This window comes from Sitophilus oryzae, unplaced genomic scaffold, assembly GCF_002938485.1.
Source record: "Sitophilus oryzae breed Bouriz unplaced genomic scaffold, Soryzae_2.0 scaffold_1059_pilon_pilon, whole genome shotgun sequence".
Taxonomy (NCBI): domain Eukaryota; kingdom Metazoa; phylum Arthropoda; class Insecta; order Coleoptera; family Curculionidae; genus Sitophilus; species Sitophilus oryzae.
In genome coordinates, this window is record NW_022145681.1 from 4829810 (window position 1) to 4842939 (window position 13130).

Genomic DNA, 13130 nt, shown 5'->3' on the forward strand with positions numbered 1-13130 from the left:
AGTAGCATTCTAAATATTTTATCTTAAAAGCATAATTCCAGCCATTCTTACTAGTTATTTTATCATATTCTCGAATAAAAGAAATTGGGCAGTCGATTGTAGGGTCAAAAGTAGGTGGCGGTATAAATTCCGGTAGAACAGGTGCTTTTACAAAAGACATAAATATATTTAAAAAAAATCAATTTAAATAATAATAAAATAAATAAATTCTAAACTATCATTAAAATAATTATCGCTCAGTATATCATGTAATGAAATACATTTTTTAACACACACAGACATATACTTTTTATGCAGTTCCAACTAAGTCAGCAGTATTTGTAACACGAATTAAATAAATATGGTCGCCTCCTTCAGCACTCATATTTCAAAATATTCCTAACAAGAATAATATTTTCTAGGTCAGTGTCATCCTTGATAATGATATTCAACCAACAGGTTAAATTGTACAGTTTAAAAATAACTGAAATAATAAAATTCTCATTAAAAAATTATGTTTATCATTATATATTTATCATAGCAACACTAAAAATAATTTAAAATATATATCATCAATATACTGGATGTCGTTTTATGTTTCGTATAGAATAAAAATAAATAAATTATTCTCAATAATAAAAATTCTCAACCTTCACAAAAATTATTACCATATGCAGTGATTATTACCATATGCAGTAATAAAAGAAAAATTAAACAATAAGGATTCGACAGCATTTTCTCTCTAAATAGTGTAAAAAATACTGGACATTTAATAAAAAAAATGTTCCTACACATTGAATTTATAAATGGTAAAAAATAAACAGTAAAAAATATTCAAGAAACATAGTAAAATAGACACACAGTAAAAATATGGAGTAAAAAAAAATTAAAATAAGATTCGAGGAACCTAAATAGACAATACTATATATTATACCCTGATTCGCACAGTTGTACTAATGAAGTTTTCTAACTCGAAGTCGGCTCGTGCTATTTCCTTCCAATTTACAATTAAAATGTCAGCATAATACTTAATTTCTCCGTTTAATTTTCTCAGTTTGTATACGGTCTTTCCTATTAACGTTCTTTCTAAACATTGTATATCTATTTTAATTTTTAAGAGTTTCTTGAGAATTTTAACTATTCTTTTTTCATTCCCTTGATTTATATAAAAGGTAATTTTATCTCGGAGATATTCTAAAGCCTTAATTTTATTTATTTTTGCCATAGATAATATGAAGTTATAAATACGTGTTTAGAAATAAAATTAAAAAAAAATAAATAAGAAAAACTGGAGTAGTATACTGTAATTAAATTATCTTAAAACATTATAGTTATAATTTGGAAAGAATAGCATTTGTAAATCAATAAACATAAACATAATTATTATTCGTAAATTAACTAACATCAATATTCATAATATTTATTTAATTAATTATATAATTTGTATTCTATTATAATTATTCAAAAAGAGAGCTTGGCGCCTCCACCACATATGTCACACCCCATTTTGTGGGTTATGACTAGGATCATAGCAAATAATAAATACTTCAATTTAACTTAATAATCAATTTAATTAATCTACGAATAATACAATAATTATAAAACTAAATGTGTACTTACATATTATATTTATGGACGAACATCATCACTGGCTCGGGGGTAGTGTCAGGGTAGTGTAACGCCAATGCCGGCATCTCGACCGCGACCTTATCGAACTTACTATCGACTATCGACTGTCGACCGTCCCCCCAACAGGTGACATTTTTGTATTTATTGGTTCGTTACGTCGAATCATCGAATCAGCATTATTGGTCTATCGGTGCGATGACCGGTGCGATGACCGCGTTAGTGCTGATTTGATGATTTTATAAATTCGTAGTATTGAAAGGAAATATTTTCGCAATTGCCAATTATGCTTATAACTTTGATTTTTAAAACTTTACTTTTGTTGCGTAAATGCCAATGAACTTTAATTATTTTATACTTCCTTTCAATCGAATTATTAATTTACGAAATATATTAATATTAAATATGTTATTTTATATATCGAATAATTCCATCCTTGACAATATGCACCAACAGTGTAATTCAAAAGTTGGTATTTTTAAATATTTTTATATTTTTCCGAGCTAGACTAACAAATAGTTTCGGAGTAGACGTATTCTTTTTAATTTTTTAATTTAGTTTACAAGATTCCGAAGACTAAGGAATGGTATCCGGCGCCATTTTGTAAAAAATCACGCTATTTTATTTTATTTTCTTAAAAACGCTGTACATTTAATAAATTATAAAAGTTAAAATTGCTATTCTATTAATTTCAACCCCATTAGTCTCACAAGAATTAAGTTAAGCTGCGCCATTTTGAAAAATTCCGCCATTTTGAATCTGCCTCCACTCCTGATAAGGTGCTGCGCGCCAAATCAACCTACTATATGTAAGTAAACTTTCTGCCAAGCGGTTTTATTCTATCACGATTTGAAACGTTTTTTGGTCTACCGCTACGACTACAAGTGATGGGTCTTAAATCTAACGATAAATATGTTGTTATAGCTTAATTATTTGATCCATGTAGTAGAGAAATTGCAGCATTGTTTTAAATGGAAAGAACCACTATCTTGGATGTTTTCGTAGACAATATTTTTATGATAGCCATTAACACAAAACCAGCACATAGAGAACCTAGGATAACCTAAGGTACCTAGAGAACCTAGGGAACCTAGGGTAACCCCCCTCCTAAACATTCTACATTATGCGTTTTATTATCAAAAATTATTTTGAGCTCGTAATCTAATCTACAGGGTCGCTAAAATTAGATTACGGGAACGGTCGATTATTATGTAAATATATATGAGGTACGGCAAAAAGTTAAACATAAAAGTTATAGGGTTTTTAAATATCTATTAGCGGGTAATAAATTTAAGTATACAGGGTCGGTCATAAAGTCGTGGCACATCAAAGTTTCATTTCTTTTCATAGAACCTGTATATTATTGCATATTTCAGTTCTTCTTTAAATTTTGAGCAAAAATTGAGATAAATACAATGTACCTCAAACCAACCATTTCCAAGTTATTGACTATTGAAAATATCACTTAAACAAATTCACAGCATGTGTACCTATTATGATTATGTATCTAAATTCACCAATTTCCGAATTATGAAGTTTTGATTTTGAAATGTTATTTTTTTTTTAATTTCCAGACTTGATATAATCTCATTTTATACATCTATAAATATTAACTTGAAAACTAATGTCAAATAATATTAAGTATCACAGTTTCACCAGAATGACATCGTTAAATGAAACCGAACACATCGAAATTAATTAAATCGAATTGTTTAAGTGATGTTTTCAAAAGTCAATAACTCGGAAACGGTTGGTTTGAGGTACACTATTCTCGATTTTTGCTTAGAATTGAAGGAAGAACCGAAATATGGCCATAATACACAGGGGGTTCCATTTAAAAAAATGAAATTTTGATGTGCCACGACTTTCTGACCGACCCTGTATACTTAAATTTATTACCCGCTAATAGATATTTAAAAACTCTATAACTTTTATACAGGGTGGCGCACCCTGAAAACGGAAAGATGTAGAAACAAAATATATTAGGGATATATGTGGGGAGACAATGTGTACAATTTAAAATTATTTTGAAATATACAGGGTGTTTCAGAACTAAGATCCATACCAAAGTTATATTTTTTCTTATGGAACACCCGGTATTTTATTTCATTTTTGGATTCTTATGCCCAAAAAATGCATTTATTATAAGGGTTAAATATGTTTAAAATCTTTAGTTTTTGAGATATTTAAAGATATTTAAATTTGCATGCTACAATAGAATAGACTATTAACACCCTGTACATTACTTTTCAGAATTAATTCTTATGCTGAGTTTAAAGGTAGAGAAATAAACTTTACTGAAAAATGGTATTGGTTCCTTAAATTTATACAGGGCTATCAAAAGTTGCTGATCTATTTTAAGGATATATATTTGATATATAAAAACTTTGTTATTTCAAGTATAACACCCTGTATTTTTTTAAATAAATCGAAGCAGATTCAAATGCTCTTTCAAACTATATTAGGGTTTCCTATACCTATCTAGCTCAGATTTTGAATAAAAAGCGATTTTTAAATAAAATTGTAATCAAGATGGCTGGTGTCGCCATGGCAATTTTCTAGTGACAGCTAGTAACTACTTTCAAAGTCAACATTAGCTTATGGATATTATTAATTATAGTTTATAACAGTTTACTTAAATTTACATACAATAGCAGTATCGGCTGGTAGAACGAATAGATATGTTACTAGTGATATTATTTTGTGAGAAAAATTGCTTCTTGGCCTCAAGGGCTTATGCTCAAAGATATCCAAATAGGAATCTTTCTGAAAAGAGGTTCTTTGAAAAACTTCTTGTCCTATTTCGCCTGGAAGTGTGGTTTATAAAAAACCTATTAGGCAGAAACCTGTCGTTGGAAGTGAAGAAAATGAATTTGCCGTAATTGGCTCTTTTATAGAAAATCCATGTATCTACAAGTCATCGTAAAATAATTCAAAGACTACTTCTTCGTTTTTCTTGATAGAATAATAAACACATATTTAATAAATATTATTTATTAAACTATTGTAGGTAAATTAAATAAAATTAAGCTGGTATACATTTAAATAAGTCCATAAACTAATTTCGATTTTGAAAAGAGCTACTAACTGTCACTAGAAACTTGCCATGACTGCACTGTCTAGCCATATTGATTACAATTTTATTGAAAAATCGCTTTTTATTCAAAATCTGAGCCAGATAGGTAGAGAGAACCCTAATATCATTTGAAAGAGCATTTAAATCTGCTTCGACCTATTTAAAAAAATACATAGTGTTGTATTTGAAACAACGAAGTTTTTATGTAAAATATATATTTAAAATAGACCAGCAATTTTTGATACCCTTGTATACATTTAAGGCAGGAATAACATTTTTCTGTAAAGTTTATTTCTCTACCTTTAAACTCAGCACAAGGATAATTCTGAAAAGTAATGTACAGGGTGTTAATAATCTATTCTATTGTAGCATGTAAATTTAAATATCTTTCAATATCTCAAAAACCAAAGATTTTAAACATATTTAACCCTTATAATAAATACCTTTTTTTGAGCCCAAGAATCCAAAAATTAAATAAAATACCGGGTGTTCCATAAGAAAAAATATAACTTTAGTATGGATCTTAGTTCTGAAACACCCTGTACATTTCAAAGTAATTTTAAATTGTGCACATTATCTCCCCACATATACCCATAAAATATTTTGATTCTACATCTTTCCGTTTTTGTATAATCAACCGAGGCGAATGAGGTGCGCTACCCTGTATATAACTTTTTGCCATTAGGGTACACATGTCGCGACCTAGCTGAGGGTTGTTTGCTACGATCGCTATACCAGGTTCTCTCTTCTAATCAAAACAACCATTAGGTAAGAACACATTTATTAAACAAAGGTTTACAGTGTGGATAAAATTATTGGGACGATTTCAGGAAATGCCAAAACTTAAGGGCCAATCTTATATTTTACCTAATAATCGACAGTTCCCATACATTCTGCGATCCTGTCTATTTTCAAATACACTTATTCAATAATTAATTTAGAAAAAACTTCCGGTTAAATTCATTTATTTCTCATCTCGTTTTCATTGGTTACATTATTATGGTAAACGTATTTTAGTATCTCCAAAAAATTAATCATATTATTTAATTTTTGGTTGTTTTGACGCTAGTGATAACAGCCAAAAAATATTCGAATTTTTTAAATTTATTGCCAACCAAATCAGCAAAATCAGAATTTCCAACTATTTCAACCACTGTTGATCGTTTCCTATAATTTTTAACCTACCTTTTTTAACAATAAAATTCTTAACACGATTGGATTTGGATATCTCATATTCGACTCATATTCGAACTCAAACTTCATACCAAACTTCTCCATAGCTCTCGACACAAACGCGTAAATAAAGACTTCCGAGGCGGAGCCAGCTCCCCCATTATCCATTCCTCGCTCCCCATTCTTATCTGTTCCCCTATTTCGTCCCCCCGTGTCGTCGATTCCGGACTTTGGAGACGGATCGCGCTCTATTCTCAAATTGTATTACGGGCAACTCCGCGCGCCGTACGTGAGCCTATTGTCAAATAAATAAATAAAATTTGGATAATGTTACATTTTAAAATAATACACTTTGCATAATGGCTGAACGAGCGACGACAGAAGGCATGGTGAAGAGAGAGGGGAAGGGGGTAGTCTGTCGTTTTAGCTCGCGTGTGATCTGGTTTGTAAAGCAGGGGACGATACAGGAGGATGGTGGCGATATGAAACTTTATTTAGCAATACAGTATATCTAGTTTCTGAGGTAGTTTTTAACTTTTAGGTTTGTTTTGCAGAATGTCCGGACTTTATAAACTTTACTTTTTGTTTTAGATAAATAGAAGTGTCTGATCGATCAAGGCAATAACACGTACAAACCAACAGATCTGAATTTGATTTAATTTAAGAAAATTAGAGATTACTACAAATCTTTCATCGTAGATCATCTTATTCGTCCATAGAGTAAATTTCTCCTTCTTCTTTATGTGTCGTAAACCGATAAGGTGTATCTAGTTTCTGATGTAGTTGTTAACCTTTAGGTTGTCTTGCAGAATGTCCAGACTTTATAAATTTTATATTTTGTTTTAGATAAATAGAAGTGTATGGTCGAATAAGGCAAAATATTTTTATTTTAATTTTATTAATTGTGATTAATCAAATTGCGTTTATCTCATCGAGGAAATCGAAATGAACAAAATATCAAGATACAACTTTTAATCGCCATTAAACGGCCTAAATAGTTTTGCTGGAAAAGTCAGTGGTACACATGTTTTTTTAGAAAAATATTCCAGTGATAACACAAATGCACGTCCCATGAAAATCTGTCGACATTTTTTACTTGTAAAATATGTAGTACTTATAGTAACTTTTACCCTCAAAACTTAATTCGAATCGCTAAAAGCACTAAGAATAAGACACTTATAATAAATCGATAGAAATTAAGATTTTAACCTCTTGTAGCTACGAAACAATGCAGAGTTGCAGTTATGTTGATATGAAAAATAGATCTTATTTTTACGGGAGGATTCCCCCCACGGAAGATGGTGCATCTTTTTTGAAAAAAAAACTGTATAAAAGCAGAGTTTTAAAACGCAATCTATAGGAAACGATTGATTCGTGATCACAAAGGAAGCCAAAAATGTAATAATATATAGGGTGTTCCGTTTAAAAAAATCATCCTGATCCACTCACACTTTTTTGAGTTAGCCTGTAGATGTTAAATTATTTTCCTGATATACGTCCTAATACATAATTTAGGTTTGCACTTAAACAAAATTGCTAAGTATCTTTTAGAAGCTACAGATGCCCGACGCACTATTGCCGGACCCTCTATACAGATATTTTCTACTGGACCACGTGGATTTGATTTTTAATAATAATTATTATTTTTATTTTTTTATAGATCCTAAATATACAAATGTAAAACAAAAAGTCATTTTTTTATAAACTTTACTTTCTGTTTTAGATAAATAGACCAAAATTTACTACCAAAGACACAATAAACAAACTAATATAACACTTAGATCAGTGGCGGCTCGTGACAATAAGAACTGATAAACCAATTATAATTTGAAATAATGTTTATACCTTTGTGGCCATGTATTCCATGATTGTAAGACCTATAATTACTTATATCGCAGTTGCTTGGCATAGACAACTACAGCCTTGGCATAGACAACTACAGCAAGGCAAAACCTGTGCAAAATGCAGAGACTGGCATGCATCACAGGAGTGTCCTAACGGAAACAGTACTGGAAGAATTGTCAGCACAGGAGCTTGGAACACTTTAAAAATAAAAATTCCACTCTTCCAATTTCCAGTGGATGACATAACCAATAATGTACAACTTTGAGAAACACATCACTCGAGTATTGAGCAATAAAAAGAATTAGAAGAAAGCTAATCTCAACAGAAAAAAGATACCATAACGTGGTATACTGACGCTTCCAAAACCAAAGCAGGATAGGAGTATTTGGGCCGAAAACTAAATACTCCGAACCAATGGGCACCTACCCCAGCATATTTCAGGCAGAAATTTACGCTATCGAAAGATGCGTACAACTTATCTTAGCTAGGAACTATCGGAAATAAGAAATAACCACCTTATCAAATAGTCAAGCAATATTAAAAGCGATAAACTAAGTAAACATTACTTAGAAGTTGGTTAAACAAATGCCTAGAAAATCTAAACAAATTATAGGCAAAGAAAAATAAAGTCTTCCTACTCTGGGTGCCAGCTCACCAAAGGGTAGAAGGCAATGAAAGGGCAAACAATCTAGGCTAGAAAAAGAGGGAATATTTTACTAACTCGACTAGAACCATTCTGCTTCCCAAGTGGTAACCAACTCCTATAAAACGACAGATTATATATAGCGATAAAATACATCTAATTTGTGATGTAGTTTTTTAACTTCTATATAGGATTATGTGACGCACATGAATGCTGGCTAACAGGTAGCTTTAGATGACTGCATTCCAGAATTATAGTAAAAATATCACAACTGGCAACGCCCATCGCCATCAACTTTATTAGCTTTTTAATCCCGATTATTAACTGATTGGTGTCGAGTTTCGATTGTTTTTTGTTCATTATGAGATTACTTTAGTCGGTAACGGTTTCCATTGTTTTTTTACGTCACCAGCTCCATTATCTGGGAAATAAAAAACGGGCGGTAGGAAAAAAGCTGGCGCTTATGCTTTATTTGTTAATTAGTTAAAATGATTTTTAAGATTTGCTTACCACTCCTTGAACAACTTTATATTGTCTAGGTTTATACATAATATTTTTAAAGTTATAACCTTGGATTACATTTTTTCTAAACATCAAAAGGAATAGATTTAAACTCAATACAAATACAATACAAAACACAATACCTCAATATAGCAGCATTGATGTATTAGATATCCCAATAACGGAACAGGAAATAAAGGCCTCGATAAAATAACTTAAAAACAACAAATCGGCTGGCTGTGACGCGATTCCAGCGGAAATCTATAAGTGAGCAAGTACAGAACTTATTGGACACTTTAAGGCTCTCTTCGATGTCATATGGGAAAGCGGTGAGGTACCTCAAGAATATAGTGAACATATTTAAGAACAAAGAAAGTGCATTAGATTGCGGAATCTACCAAGGAATTACTAGCTATCGGAAGAAAAATTCTTTCAAAAATTATGGCAAACCGCCCGCATCCACATCTGTAGCGGAAAAATCCTCCCAGAATCGCAAACGGGCTTTACAAGCAGCGGAACCGTTGATTCTATATTCTCCGTCGGCCAACTACAAGAAAAAGTAAAGGAGCAGCAGAGTAAACTTTATATTGCATTCATCGACCTAACAAAGGCTTTCAACTCTTGATGTACTTTGAGCAATTTTGCAAAAGTTCGCAGTGCCCAACAAATTTCTCGCAGTGTGTAAAAGCCTCCATAACAACAAGTCTAGAGAGTCACCATCATGGATCACTAAGCGATCCCTTTCTTACAAATACAGGAGTTAGGCAGGGATGTGTCTTAGCGCCTCTCAATTCAACATATTCATAGCAGCGCTCTCCATTATAGTGGACAGCATGGGAGAGAGGATTGGGCATTAGATACAGATACGACGGCGGTCTATTCAACATAAAAAGACTCAGGGCAATAATACGTATAAAATTCATCACAGAACTTCAATATGCTGATGACTGCTCTCTAATTGCAAAAACGTTACAGCAATTACAACAAATGCTGACCACATATACCTGGGCATACGAGGCTTTGGGCCTTAAGCTGAACATCAAAAAAACCAAAAAACAAGTGTACTTCTCCGAAAACTCAGAACAATGCTATTAAAATCGGAGAAGAACTATTGAAATATTTAGCGGAATTTAATTACCTCGGCAGTTTGATTTCGGAAAAGGCTAATATAGACTCCGAAATTCAGCAGAGAATTAGCAGCGCCTCAAAACCATTCTGGAAATTAAAAGACAGGGTTTTCTACAATCATGACTTGAGCAATAAAAATGCAATAATAATCCCCACCATGGAAGTGAAACCTGAGTGTGGTACCGCCGGCACATGAACGCATTAAACAAGTTGCAATAGAGACACCTTAGACAACTGTTAAGAATCAAATGATACCAATATGTCTCAAACTAATCGGTCGTTGAAAAAGCTAGCTGTGAGGGCGCTGAAGTCATGATTACTAAATCCTGCTTAAGATGGGCTGGTCACGTATGGAGGTTGCAAGAAATTCGCCTACCGAAATGTTTTCTTTATGGTGAGCTTGTAGACGGTAAAAGGAAACCTGGCGGACAACTCAAAAGCTACAGGGATTTTTTTCACGAAAACTTAAAGGGGATAAACATGCAGAATCAGTGGGAGGAAGATGCGCACAATAGAACGCAATGGAAAAGAATTGTAAACTCAGTTAACAACGACAACCAAAGAGTAAAGAGGCAACAGAGATTTTTGAATGTCCGGAGTGCGGAGTAAAGAGATAACATTACGTATCGGGTTTTTCAGTCACAAAAAAGCTCATGAGCGAAAACGCCTTGTGTAACATCTTCTGATGCGTGTCAAATACTCGTCAGCGAGTAATGGCAATGATGATGATAATGATGGTAAGCTATTGACAATGACATGGCTGAGGACCGCGGTTCGGATTCCGCGTAAATAAAGCAGGCCCCGTCCAAGTAGCCTTAGCAGTAAAAGGAAAGGTTAACTTAGTAAGTACTGTTTACATTTAGTGTCTATTATCTATCTATTAGTCTCTATGTCTATAATAAATAAACTTTTTTTTAAAGCAGTGTTTACTCATCTACCAAATATATCGTCAGTGAAACGTAATAACCTGCTAACTCCATTTTTTATGTTAATACTTTTTTTATACCATTAGAAAGAGAAAAAAATACTCTATAAGTAGGGAAAGCAAATACACTTTTCCCATTAAAGAAAATTTGCAATTTTAACTCAATAATATCTGCTAACTCCCAGTGATCTAAAATAGCCACCGAAATGCTGCTATCTCCGTAATTTTCGTTACCGATCACGCTAAAGCAAACACACGGATTCTTACTCGTATGTTTCTTTAGTACAGTACGTCGATCCAGGGTCGCACTAGGCCAAAGGGGCCCGGGTGGTAATGTAAGGAGGAGCCCGTGTGTATTTTTTGCATATTTTTTCGCCTTACGTTTTAGTCAATTTTTTCCTAGTATATCCTCCTATTACAAGAGTCTTAAATAAGTGCAAATAGCGAGAGTCTTAAATAAGTGCAAAGATTTTTAGGGGTAGTATATTTCGACCCAAAAAACACGATTATGAGGTTTTTTGCGCGAAATTTTTTTTTTGAAAATTTGGATTTTTTTTTAATTTTTGGAAATCTTTTTAATTTTTAGTTTAAAAACATATTTTTTTTGTAATATGGCAACATTGGTTACTGCCATGTTGGTTAGGATGGTGGTAGCAACATTGGTTACTACCATGTTGGTTACTTTCTGGTAAATTTAATCTACTGATTAAATTTACCAGAAAGAAAATCGAGTGATTCTCAAAATTTTAGCAAAATATTGGAAATTTTAAAAGTGAAATAACTCGGATGTTTTCGACTTATTTGAAAAAACGGTAAAGGGAAAATATTATGTTTCTTTTATCGAGATTTACCAGCCCTGAAAATATTTGCACTTATTTAAGATTCACTCTGTATAGAAATCAGGGAACTACCCTAATGCAAGGTAAATCAATGCAATGCAAAAGCAAATATTGTTAAGTATAAATAATGAACTCTAAAGGGGCCCCCGCGAAGACTGCCCTCCCACCCCCCAATAATTATATAATATGTAATATGGCCAGTCCGACCCTGCGTCGATCCGTTCTGTAAATACGGGGTATCCGTAAAGGGTAAGGGAAAAAACGAAATTCACTATATACGAGCAATTCATCGGCGTGCTATAAATAGTTTAAATAACCATTACTTACTTGTACAAGAATTTCCATAATACCTAATCAGTTTTATTTTTTTCAACGTTTTTCCACGTAAATGATAGATAATCTTTATAAAAATTAAACAAAAAAGTAATAAAAATTTAATAAAATCGCGCTGTTTTCATCCTATAATGACCGCACTGTTTTCCAAGCTCGGACTACTACCGTTTTAAAAAAATAAGATATGCATGGAAGGATTTTACCATATCTTCTAAGAATTATAAGTTTAATTTTTAAATTATTTTCATATTCATGAATAGTGAAAAGTTTAGTTCTTTAAAAATGCATTAAAAATTTATTCGTTTTTGGACTTGTATGTTTTGCTTATAGACCGACGATATTATAAATATATGGTTATGAATATCACATTTTTTAAATTTAATTGATGATTTCTAAATCTGTTTGGGTAATATTCAATTCCATTTTCAAAATTTCAAAAAATAAAGGTTGCTATCTCCAGAAATATAATTTTATTTCTTATTTTTGCAAGACGAATATCTGCTATCTCCCTATTGTGTCTGAAAAAAAATTAAGTAACACGAAATAACGAGTTTTATTGTTCCCCAGCAAATAAAATGCTTATTTCTTTATCATATGAACGCATGAAAATACTTCCTACATGTGTACATATTTTTCTGTACAGTTTTTTTTTCTCGCCTGTAAAATTAGGAATAATGGAGTTAGCAGTTTCTTTTTTTTAGAATAATGGAGTTAGCATTTTCATAGAGAATATATTTAAGATATTTTTGACAGATATGTAGAAAAAAATCGTAACAGGTTTGTCAATTGGGACATAATTTGTTATTATCAGATATACCTTTTGATCAGGACCGGATTATTTTAAGTTTAAGTTAAAGACTAATTTAGTATGTTTGTATCTCTCATATCTGTCTAAAAAGCGAATTCGTATAAATTATCCAAAATTAAAAATTTAGTTCATTTTGAAGAATTCTTTAAAAACCTCTTCTAATATATTTTTATCTAAAATGAAATAGCGGCGTGGGCGATGCAACACGCGAGTTAATAAGGAACTAAGTACTACTATTTGTGAATATTACGAAG